The sequence below is a fragment of the Zosterops lateralis genome (assembly GCF_965231275.1).
Source record: "Zosterops lateralis genome assembly, chromosome: 3".
NCBI classification, from domain to species: Eukaryota; Metazoa; Chordata; class Aves; order Passeriformes; family Zosteropidae; genus Zosterops; species Zosterops lateralis.
This window is the reverse complement of record NC_139764.1, coordinates 66621615-66634663: the sequence shown is the minus strand read 5'-3', so window position 1 is coordinate 66634663 and position 13049 is coordinate 66621615.

Below are 13049 nucleotides of genomic sequence, written 5' to 3'. Positions count from 1 at the left end.
TTGAGAGAAAAATATGTCTGATTGCTGACACACGCTGACTCATATTTCCTTTTTTGAGGATGGCTGAGATATGATACATGCTTGCCATGAAGCTAACTTGTAAGATTTTTATAGCAACTTGGCACTTTTCTTTTAAATTATTGTTCTTCAAACACTCAGGAGCCTTTCAAAATGATGAGAGAGGTACTTTGAGAAGACCAAAAAGTGGAGAATAGCATATGAATGCTGACTGAATTTTCAGGCTTGCCTGATGTGTTTTTTGATTGCCTCCTGTTATTTCTGATAATGTGTGGAAGTGGAACAATAGCTGGAAGTGTGTAGCAACAAAAATCTTTTATTGTGAAGCAATTCCAGAGAGCCGTGGCTGCATGCTCAAGCGTGACATCCCCAGAAATGCTGCCCAGTGATACTGATCCTTCCCACTGGAACCTGGCTTTGGTGCAAAAGGAGAGGAAGGGGATAGAGATGGGAGGAAGCTTTATCTATTCAGATTATTAAGAGACATGATGAACATCTATTGGGCAGAAATACTGTAAAGAAAGTCTGCACTGTAAGAGTATTTTTGCTTACTAATTATTCCAATAAATACACTGCTATTTATTAGGAGGATGTGTAAACAGCACTAGCAGTTGATACTTGCAAGGCTCCAGAGAAGGATCATGATATTCAAGCCTTTCTCTTTTACTGCTTTATCAGATGACTCCAGAGGCTGAGGAGAAACAGCTTCTGCTCCTCTGACTCATAGTTTAAGAGTCTTATGAATTTTAAAAGCATAGTAGGAACTGTCAGAACTACCTTATCTGCACTTGCAATTTCTAGTTGCTCTCAATGTTGTGTACTCACACAAACGTATGGAGTTAGAAGTGCTAGAAGGAAAGAGGTTCCCTGTTAAGGATGAACTCCTTAAAAACTTAGCTTTTTCACAGCACCTGGGGTGAAGTAGTTTTGCTGTTTTAATGGGCTCTGACAGTGTTTGGGCAAATAGAGTATGGCATGAAGTGTACTTGCTCTCCTGACTTTCTGGAGGGAAGCCAAGCATGCATCAAGGTCTACAGTGATTAATGATATGGACTAAAATTACTGAGTTATATTATTCATTTATATGTTAATGGAAATAGTCTACATGAAAGAGGAAAAAAGAAGGTTTGCTTTATCTCACATTCTTATCAGCTTTTCCAAGCATTATTTTGATGGCTCATCATTTTAATAAGTATTCAGTACTGTTCAGAACAGTAATCCATTTAACTCATTAATGTTTGTCCTCATACGGCTAATAATTGGTCTCTTAAATGCCTCACATATGAAAATGTTACTACCACTTCACAGCATCTCACTCTGATTATTGCATGTTTTTATGTTCATCGCTAGAGCTGAATTTTAATGAATATGTGAGATATTCCTTTCTGATAACTACAAGCAATAGGTCAGGGCATGGTGAGTTTCATTTGGGTATATTTTTCATCTTGGTTTGTGTTTATAAGTTAGAAAAATAAATATATATTATAGTTAATTTAATGATCATTTTGACAGTGAATTTAAAGAGACAAGCTTCCCTTGGTCCTCATTTCATAGTATTTTCTTTTTAAGTAACTAAGTGCCACTATTGAAAGGATGCTAGTATGTTCTGGTAATAGGAAGGATGCATGTGTCTATTCAAATATATTTAATCTCTTCTCACTATTTAACTTTTTTTTTTGCCTAAATAATTCTTGCAAATTATTGTCTCATATATATATATATATAAACACACACATAAATATATATATATGCACCCTGCCATATCTAAATATATCCTTTTTTGTGAGAGATTTCAGTCTATAACAAGTTATCGACCTAAATTTTGTTTTATTTTAAATTACTTTTAATAGCTGTTCCTGTATTTATTCAGTGTAAATGTATCCAAACATCCTTAGACTCTGCAGACAACATTGTTGAACTAATCCCAACATTTCGTAGTTAGCATCAGAGAATCTTGCAAATTCAAAACACTTTGGAGATCATGAGAAAGTTGGAAAATCTATAGTTTTACACAGCCTCCTTGCAAAGTAACATAGAGACAATGAAATAAATGTTTGAACACAGAGGGTAGTTTATCTTTTCAGTTTTCCTCACACTTAATTATTCTGTAAGACAAAAACTATTTAGAGTTCTGTGAACTAAGTTAATTTTTTAATGTATAAGTGTGTTAGGCTACCAGAGTCCGGCTGAAACAGCGTGATAGAAATAGTAGCATTGTGTTTTGGTGAATTAAGATAACTTTGAGTGAAGGCTGAATTGAGTCTCATGACTAATTTCAGGCATCTGAGGGCACCCAAATGAGACTCCATAGCGAGATTTCCTCTTCTCTTTCCTTTGGCTATCCCCAGGGAAGCATCCTGGCTATGCCAGCCTCTTTGTAAAGTCACTGGTGAGATAGACACCTCTTAGATGGCAATTCAGCGCATCAATGATAAAGAAAGATGTTTAAGATACATAAAAAATAATTTTCCTTTGGAGGTATTTCTCTCATTTCACTATTAAAGACAAATTCTGGATGATTTTAACTGTTAGTTGAGCCTTTTCCCAGGAAATTGCTCCAGCTGTCTTCTTGCAGTGGAATGACTTTTCAGCTCCATGCAGAACAAACCCCAGTGTAGCTACGAAACACAGCAAGGTCAAGAAAAAGATCCATTTTCCCATTAATTTAAATTTAGCCACTAATTCCATAACTGAATATTTTAAGATCATTATTTCCAAGTCTTGCATCTGAAGCTCCTGGAATATAACTTTGCTGTGTCTTAAAATGGGAATATTAGACTATGCAACCTCTGAGCTGATTAAGAATTTTAAGGGCCTTGCTTTGTCCTTTAGGTTGCTATTAATATTTTTTTAAAATATTATTTGACTGGCAGTTTTCATGTTTATTATTACCAGAGGAATTACCTTCTAGTTCAAGGCAAACCTTTATTAACTTTACAATAATTGCTATTGTTCCTTCATTATTTGTGTGTATATATATATATATATATATATATATATATATATATATACACATACATATATATAGATGAAGATAAACTTGAAATACCTTATTTGTTTTAGATTTCTAAATATACTGCTATTAAAAAAAGTATCAGCAAATTAGGGCTTTGTGGTCAAAGCTTCTGTTGTTTTAATCATACGGTTTGAAAAGTATAAATCTCTTCTGACAATAAAATTCATCACCTGTGAAAGACATAGATAATTAATTATTCAGTCTTTCTTACTAAGGTCGTTGTAGGTGTATTCCCCACTGTAAAAATTGTAGATAATCCTACCTTAAAATTCCCACAAGATGAATTTTTTCTTCCTTCTTATCTTAGTTGCCAACATGACTTTCTCATCAAGTTCATTATCAGAGTTAGTCCTTTGAATCCACTTTTACTAGTAATATATGTTTATGGTATGTTTTGATATCCTGAGGAAAAACAAATTCCACTCTAATAAATCACGTATTTTGTCTCATATTTCCAAAGGGGAAAAGAAAAATGAAAAGGAAAAGAAAATAAAATTAATTTAAACTGCTGAATTTGAGGAGAGTGTTATAATCCTGCTATATTAGAAGATTAAACTATGCTAATCCCATTACTAATATTATAGATATAACTTGATTCAGTCTCTCAGTGCAAAGGAAGCTGACACATTCAAGTACTGGGTGGATGCACTGATGGGATGTTCAGGAGCGCTAACAATTTTTTATCTGTGCATTGTGCATTACAATCTCTTGCTTCAGACACACATTTACTTAGAGCTGTCTGCTACTCTATCCAAATGCAGATAATTTTATAGTGGCCTCAGTCCATTTTGTGTAGGAGGGACGCATTTCTTTATTTAATATAGTCTTGACTGACTACCAGTAATGGCTGATAAATTAATTTTAATATAAAACCCCTATGTAGTTTGCAGCCTGCAAATATTTCCTCAGGTGTTGAACCAGATGTTATGCTATTTTTTTCCAGTGACACTTTGCATGATCAACTGTAGAGCAGTCTTACAGGAAGGTCTTAAAATTTGAGATTAATTTTTAACTCTTCTCTAGCAAGACCTTAATGTGTATATTTCTGATGCTGTCTGAGATATCACACTGCTGGAATTTATGGCAGATGACCTAGAGGAGTGCTACCTCCTTCTGAAATGGCAGCTGGAGCCCTAGCAGGCTTTCCTAAAATGCCTAGAATTGCACTGGACATCTATGTGTACCATCCCAGATTTCTCCCTGTCATAGCTGGCTATCTCTTGTCTGAAGGGTTTCTGTCGTAAAGCTGGTGTGAAATTTGTGATGGGACAAAATGAGGAAAAAGGGTTATAACTTGAGAAGGTACAAGGATAACTAGTTTTCATAACTTTGTTTAAGTATTTCAACACATGCTTCCAACCTAAACCCAAAATAGATTTTTTTACTTTACCTATTCAGGTGTGTCTTTTCATGTGTATTTATTTTTGCTTGACTTACTGTAAACCTCATTTCTCCTCAGTAAGCACTTTCCACAAAAAGTTTCCAGATAATTTGCTATTTCTTTTCTATTCATTGCCAGATGTTCATATAGCAATGATTACTATTATGGGCTTGAGTTTCTAGAACTAGTTAGTTATAATTTTGTAGTTTTATTGTCTTTTTTTCCTGGACTAAAATCTCAGCCAATGTCAGTCATGTGGCTTCCTGATTTTACTGGTGCTGTTTGACAGAGTGGACCATTTGGAGAGGCTTCATTTGGGGATCTAATTTTCTGCACATGCCATCCACCACACACTGCTATAGAAGGTAGTTATGCATATTCCAAACTGAATTAAGGTGCTGATACAACAAGACAGTTATAGACATATTCATGTTTTATGAGGCTTTAAATGTGGTCATGTAGGTAATGCTACTTAGCATTAAGTAGATGTTTTAGTGTTCTGCAGAGCATGAACTAAATACATTTGTTTAGAAGCCCATAAACTCTCCTAGTACCCTTTAACTGGGCAGTAAATACAAACAGTATGTAAAGTACAAGTACTAGCATAAACAGAGAAAGTACTATTAAAAATAAAGGTCTTCTTTAAAGAAGGGATTGACAGTGTGCTTTGCTATCCTGACAATTCCCCGCCACCAATGAAGTAATTGAGTTCTGAGTGAATAGAATAATTTCTAAACCCCAAGGGAATATCTTAAACAGCTTGTGGAAAATCCCAACACGATAGTGAAGTTCCTGATGCATCTTCTGGAAGTGAAATAACCCAAAAAGTGACTTAGGGAAGGTCAGTGGTTTTCCAGACCTTAATATCATCCTTAAAAGTGAAGTTGATACATCATTATCAATGTCTTGTTTAGCACTTCCACTGATCTAATAAGCATAAAACACACAAGTTTTGAAAAAAACAGCCTAAAATCCAATAAAAAGAACACAGGGCATATACTGGAATCTCAATGGAATATGCAAGACCTTGCAGTAACACCAACCAGAAATATTATCTGGATTACAGATTCTTCATCTCCTCTTTTTTCCCTGTATTTCCCAAAATTTTTCTTTAAGACTCTGAACTCCATTAAAATACAAATGTTACAAAGGGATGAAAAAAGAGCTGTTACCTAAAAGTATCCCATGAAAACCAGTAAGCAGTATTTCTGAGGAAATCTTGAGATGATTTTGTTTAATAATTTGGTCAGTGTAAGTGTTTTGAATTCTGATTACTCTAGCAGTTGTTACATGAGGCATAATAATGGTTTGATTGTATTTATAACAAAATATTATCTTCAAAACAGATGAATCAGAAGTAGTGAAATAAGTATTAATCTGGTTTCCATCTAGTACTTCTGGCTCCTAATTATAAACTTAGAGTGCTATTCATTCAAGTTTTACTACTCAAATTGGCAAATATTGGTTTGCCTGTAACAGATGCTGTTTATTTTTATAATTTCTCATAAAGTTTATAAGGTGTTTAAATTTTGAAAAGAGATACTTCTCACAGATTTTTTTTTATCAAATCTTCAGCAATAAGAAATCAGGTTTAAAAGAAGGACCAGTGATGTGGAAGGTGTGACACTTTCCATGTTATTTATCCATGAACTACATCCTAATCATTTCCCTCTACCCATTTTCCTATGTTTGTTCCCATTTGTGAAAGCACAGATTAACTACTGCCATATTTATTAAAATGTAACTTGTTTTTTTCCTGAAATAGTTTTATTATTCAAGCACATCTTAGCAGATATGACTAAATATTTACAGTTGTTATCTATATTAATTAATTTATTGTTAAGAAGCTTTCCTAGAACAGGAACAGAACTAGACCAGTGAACAAGCTGTCTCATCAATATGTTAAATTATAGCTGGCATATTTCATGTTAAATGGACACAAATGACACATAATTTTAATGATATTATCCTCTGTGTTCTAAGATAAAAATTCAGACCAAAAATCTACAAGTTTCACTCTTGAGACTAGCTTTTAAAGCTGAAGATATAAATATTAGACAAGCTGGATTCAAGCTAGATAAATGCCACCTAAAAAGTCTAAAAAGTTGTAAAATGCCCACATTAAAAAAAAAAAAAAAAAAACAAAAAAAAAAAAAAAAAAACAAAAAAAAAACCAACAACAAACCAATCAATCAACCAACCAAAAAACCCCAGCCAAGCCAAAACACCAAATCAACTTTTTTTTTTTTTTTTTTTTTAGATATAGGCCAGTCTATTTGGCAGAACTTTACATCTTTTTGCCTGGAAACAGGATATCAGCAAATAAAACAAAAGAGAAAAAAGACCTACTTTTCACAATATGAAAGATTTTATCTTTGTTCTATGACAGAACCTATTCCCAGAGAAATTGTTTTCATATCTGCAAAAGGAAGTGTTATTTTATCTGTGCTTTACTTTTGCCTCACTAGAACACAGTATGAAATAAATTGACAGCTCTTTTAACAATTATTTTTATATCAGGTGGTTTAATTTTTTACTTAGCATAAACATGTATTTCTCCATGGAGAGAAAGTATTCCAACAGGGTTATATGTTTGAGAGGAAGATAAGTAGAGGATGGAAAAGCCTAAGCTAGTTAAAAAGTTGTAGAAATTTTAGCATCAAAATTGTTCAAGAGCTTATCTTATGTGATAAGCAATCTCCTGGGAAGTGCTCCCTGACTCCTGAAATGCAGCTTTCAGTTTTATTATACAAACAACATAGAATGAGAAAATTTCCATCCTTGCAATGGTAACTGATGAGACTGAAGTTGTGGAGTCTCTATACCGAAGTAGCCCTATATTCAGGAATTGAACACACCTAAAGCATTTGAGAAATCTACCACTGGTAAACTTTTCTCTGTAGCTTGACATGACCTGGTTTCAAGTGTCTTACAACAGTAGCAATTCATATTCAATTAAGCACTTGCATTTTTGTATTTATATTTTTTAATGATAATATATTTGATACTTTTACCACTTCAGACAAGAAGAAAAGATTTCTACAAGACACAAAAAGCACTGTGTAAATGTCCTGCAGGGCTGACCTAAAGAGACAATGATGGAAACTTTCTGGATAGCTTCAGATGTAAGACCTATAGTACCATGTTCTGAGTGGAACTAACCCTCAATTTAATTTTGTTTTCCTAATTACAAAGCCAAAATTGGGCCAGATTTTGGTTTTAGACTCTTGACTTACAGAATTGGATCCTTTTTTATTCTGAATGATACATTTTTTTCAGCTAACTTCACAGACAAGTTAAATCAATGTTATTTTGAAAGAGAGATATCCTGATTTTCTTTTTGACATCTCAGCTGACATCTTGGTTAAAGTCACTCACTTTCTCACTGAAAGGCATGTTCTTCTGCTTAGCTCATGGAATAGTTTCTCAAGTTAACATTGTATTACACAAGTGATGAAAATGTTTTTGATTGTAACCTAAACACATAAATCATTTTTTCCTCACCCTGAAAAAAGCCAGAACAGATAGGTCAAAAAAATTACATGAAATTAAAACTTTTTTTTATGTGTCACATTCACACGTCCTCCCAAGAAATTTAATTTCCAGGATTAAGAAAGTAGGAATAAATCTTGCAGCTTTTAAGTCTGAGAGTATCAAAGAAGAGAAATATGAAGTGACTTGGCTATGGGATGACCTCATCAGACTGAAAGTAAGAATGCAACATTTGAAGTGTAGTGAAGTTTTACTGCTTATGAGATGTCAGCCACCAACAGGGCAGCACACCCTTAGCTAAATCACAATCCCCTTAACAGACTATTATTTCATTCTCTGGTGAACTTCAAAGTGAGTATTTCACAGATGATTCTGTGAAGGCTGCCATTTGACAGCTTGGGTTGCTTCTTTGTAAATGAATCTGTTTTGATTTAGTTTTCTTACATTCTAATTATTTCTTATGTCTAGCATCCTCTCTAGAAATAGAAATTTCTTTGACAGTCATAGCCTAAAATCCCTTTAGTGATCTTATATGAACACACATAGCCCTCTAATAAAAATAAAGCACCAAGAAACTAAAACTATGCACAAAATTCTCTCTTTTGTGTTTCAAGCATGCATAACTCACACCTCCAGTTATCAGTACTGCCTTAAAAATACAAATAGCTGAAGAAAAGCAGTCGATGGCCTGCCTTATCATTTAACCTCTACAGCCAGAGATTGGGAATGGGGGACTGGTGGGTTGTCAAAAGATGGCAATATGAGCAAGGAGACTCCACAGTAAGATAACTTATTTCTTGTTATGAACCTGAACTGTGCTGCCAAGTGACATGTCTCTCTACATATAAATTCGTGCTTCATTTACAAGTCATATACAAGATATATAAAGCCCATAATATATTACACACACACACACACACACAGACACACACACATATATAATGCATGTAAAATGTATTTACTAATAATTATAGGCTTAATAGATATTCAAAAATATATTTTTCATGCAGCTGTTCAGATCATGAATTTGCATTTTGTCTAAAAGTGTCTATTGGACATTTTTTTAGACTCCAATATAAAAAAGTCTTTTTATTTTAAAAGCCATTTTAAAAGTAATTTTATTTCATCATAAAAGTTTGCTGGGTAGGCATTTTATCTAGTTTTTTTTTATAAGACTTTAAACAAAGAGGAAAAAAGCTATTTGCAATTTTATTTCTTAAGATAATTAAAGGATTGTCTAGAGTGATCTCATCTAAGCAATCACTCCAAACATCGCTGTTCAGCAATTTATGCAGTTACACTTTAAAACTGGTTGTCATATTCTCTTACTGCTGTCTTTGCAAAATTATTTAGAGATTTACCCTCTGATGATTATGAGAATTTCACCAATTCCCACTTTAGTTATACATGGACAACTTAAGATTCTTTGATTCACTATTAATTTTCTCGCATTTTGTTCCTATGTTGTATATTTGAAGTGGTAACTGTACTAATTTGGTAAAAATGTTGTAACAGCCAAGACTCCTGAAGAGCACAATATCTTTGTCTCTAGAAGATGGACAAACCCAAAATCTCTTTACTGAGTTATGCCCAAACACATACCAAAATATTGGCCTCTGTTGACACCATATGAAATATTAAATCCATATTCAAATAAAAAGGTTCAGCTGAATTTTTCTGGGTTTGTTTAGATAATGTTTCTAAAAATCTCTTATCAACCACACTCATTGTAAATTCATTAATACATTTTTTACCCAGCCTTCATCTATGACTATTAATTCTTTAGCTTTACACAATATATAATGTACTACTTGACTGCTCTTTGGAAGTGTTACCTTATCTAAGCTTGGACTCTAATTTTGGTTCAGTGATCTCAGATTTTTAAATTAAGGTAAGGTTGTCAGAGCCACATATGGCCTAAGGAATGCCTGAAGAAAGGTCTGATATTGCAAAGAGAGGGAGGGACAGCTCTGCCTTCTTAGCCAATACAACCTCTTAATTCTCAGCACATTAAATCTCTGAAACAAACCCTTGATCAGGGATCTTTACTATGTCAGGCACTCTCATCTCAAAAACTTTGCCTGTATATAACAGACCAGGGCATGAGTGCTGTGTATGTGTGGTTTTTGAAAAAAAAAAAAAAAAAAAAAAATTTTTTTAAAAATAAATAAATATATATATATATATATATATTAAGTTTTCCATCAGAGTACAGATTTTTCTTTAGAAATATTGCTGTATTGCTCCTGTGTTCATAGATATAGGATAGCTCCTGAGCTTTCCCAGGACTGTATCCCAGAGAATAAAGCCAAAGTTCATTCTCTGGAGAGAATAGAAGCAAGAGAAATGACACAGCTGAACCATATTTTTCAAGACTTGTATCTATTTGTATTTATAGAGATACCTCTTTATATAATATTTCAGAAGTCAAACAAAGATATTGCCACTTTCAAGACAATATCTGGTTTTGCTATTATTTTAGGCATTTTCTTTTTTGACAATAACAGCACAACAGCTGAAGAAGGAAAGCCAATTTGGGGCAAAGTGAAAGCGAAGTACCAATATATTAAAAAGCAAATTTTATGTCAAAGTGTTCTTCTGAATATATTTAACCAATCTAGGTGAGATGATGACACAACCAGATGCTTTTTTCTTGTTTGGAATCTCTGTTCTTGACTAAAACTCACTAAAATCTCCATTTCTGTTCTACTCTATACTTGATTCTGACTCAAAAATAAGAGCAAAGCCCTTGACTGATATTATTTAAAACTATCCTCCATATATCTTTTGATGACAATTGCACTACAATATTTGGACAAGTAAACAAAATAATCCTTATTTATTATTTTTAAAAAGAAATACAGATTTTAGATTGTTGTTATTGGTAGAAATCATTACATATGCTATAAAAATGAATTAGCATTTACATAACTTCAGATACATTTGTAAATCCTTAGTTTTAATATATCACTAAATTTCTTCCAGATTTTTTTTTTGTTTGATATATTTGCATGCTAGATAATAAGCTTAAAGGTAATGTTGCAGTAAACAAATTGATCTGATTTTTGCCTGGCAACACTTCAAAAATAATGCTGCCCTTGAATTCCCTACTGTCTTCTCTAAAATTGATATCAATTAAAATTGTGAAGAATTTTTATGACTTTAAGCCACACCATTTCCACTGTAGAATAACGCATTGGTTAGTAGGAGTTTTTTCCCCTACTTCTGTATTAACACATGTATATACATGATATATATGAATACCACATTTTCTATTTTACCATGCATTACCAGCCTAGTCTATAATCCAAGCATTGCTTACTCACATTCCCTGTGTAGGCTCTCACAAATTCCCTTTCTTACACCAGTACAAGCTTCCCAGACAATTGATGAACAATCAAACTGACAGGGTGGAAGAGCAAATGCCCAGTAGTTTTTTCACACAGACACTGCTACAAGTTTTTTTAACTGATAATTTCCCTTCAGCCTTGACTTTCTGCAAAATTAATGATTTTATGTCTTAAAATATTAAAATCTCCCACCAGCCTTGTGCATTTGAAATGTCCATGCCATAATCTGCCATCGTGTCAGGACAAAGGGTAAACTAAGAATATGACATTCTTAAATTATTGTTGTCTTCATATTACTATTCAATTTACACAGATTGCAATTTTTTATTTTACTTTTTTATTTATTTTTTTTAAATCGCTGAAAGGGAAAATCATATTTTCTGTGCTTCCAAAAAGTGAGGCAGATCTGACCTTATCTATGTGAAGACATTTTGGGCAAGAGACTTTCTGATCCGATACAGTTTGCTCTTCTTTATAGAACTTTGCAATAGCCTTATCCAGAAAATGTCATTTTGAGTTTAATTAGTTCTGACATGGTGATTACATCAACAGACTACATGGCTCTGAACGAGCTGTGCAAGCCACTGTTTTGTAGTGTAAGCTCCCACAGAGTTCATAAACTGTGCCTTACTATTATTTGGCAAACAGAAGAACAAAACCACTGTTAGTTGATATCTTTTTTAGTCTCATTAATGTAGCAGTATATTTCATTGTAAAGTGATGGCATTGCTGCTGCCTCATCAGACAGCTGGCCTAATTGTAAAGATGGAACTGCAGCACAAGTGCAGCATGGACACACCAGTCTTGGACACTACTGAATTTGCTTTGTTGGCCACAAAATAATCCCAAACACGAGATGCAGGCCCAGAAAGAAAATGTCTAGAAGTGAGAAATAGAAAATGAGCTCCAGAACATGAAATTGCATTAAAATGTGCTATCAGATCTTACACTCATTATGCAAGAATGAAAATATATTTGCTCTTCAGCAATAGCATCCAAAAGGTCATGAGCCACACTTTCTTCAAGTGACCTATTCTCATTTTTCTTCTCTATGGTTCATTTATTCTTGGTGTAAATTGACACACATTGCTGGTATCAAGCATGAATAGAGATGAAAGAGCAGGCTTGAACAATTGTTGGGTTTTTGTTTCCTAGGTTTTTTATTTTATTTTTTTTTCCTGGAAGCAAATGTAAAACACATTCCCCTTAAAGCAAAATGTATTTGTTATATTGTTTGGACTCCTTCAATCCTGGAATCTCAGCATATTTAAGTGTTCCCCAGCCTCACAGTGGAAAAAAAGTTCAAAACAAAATCAGAAAACGGGAAAAGAAATAGAGAATAGGAAAAATGACAAGAAACCATGGAGCATATAATTTTGTCTTTTTTAGAAAGCAGTGTTTAAGTTCTTCTTCTCAAAATCTTTTTTTTGTGTATTTAGCCTGCTTACTCATTCTGCTCCACACTAGAACTCATGGGCACAGCCACAGCAGCAGGCCAAGTTCTTCACTGCTACAGTGTATTCTGACACATTTCTGATGTGAGTGATGCAGAAATCTTAACTCTGTTTCTAGTTCTATGTGGAGAAAGGTCTGTGAAAAAAATCACAAAAATTAAAATAAAAAGCAACCCCCTACCAAACAGTTTTAAATATATGGATAGCAGCCAATACTGTCTTGTTCCAGTGCATATCATCCCATCTTATTGGTAAAAAATACATAGAAATCTCATAAATGAAACGATTTATATGGTAACTCTCAAAGATGTAGTGAAAGGCTTTCCAGAGATCTTAAT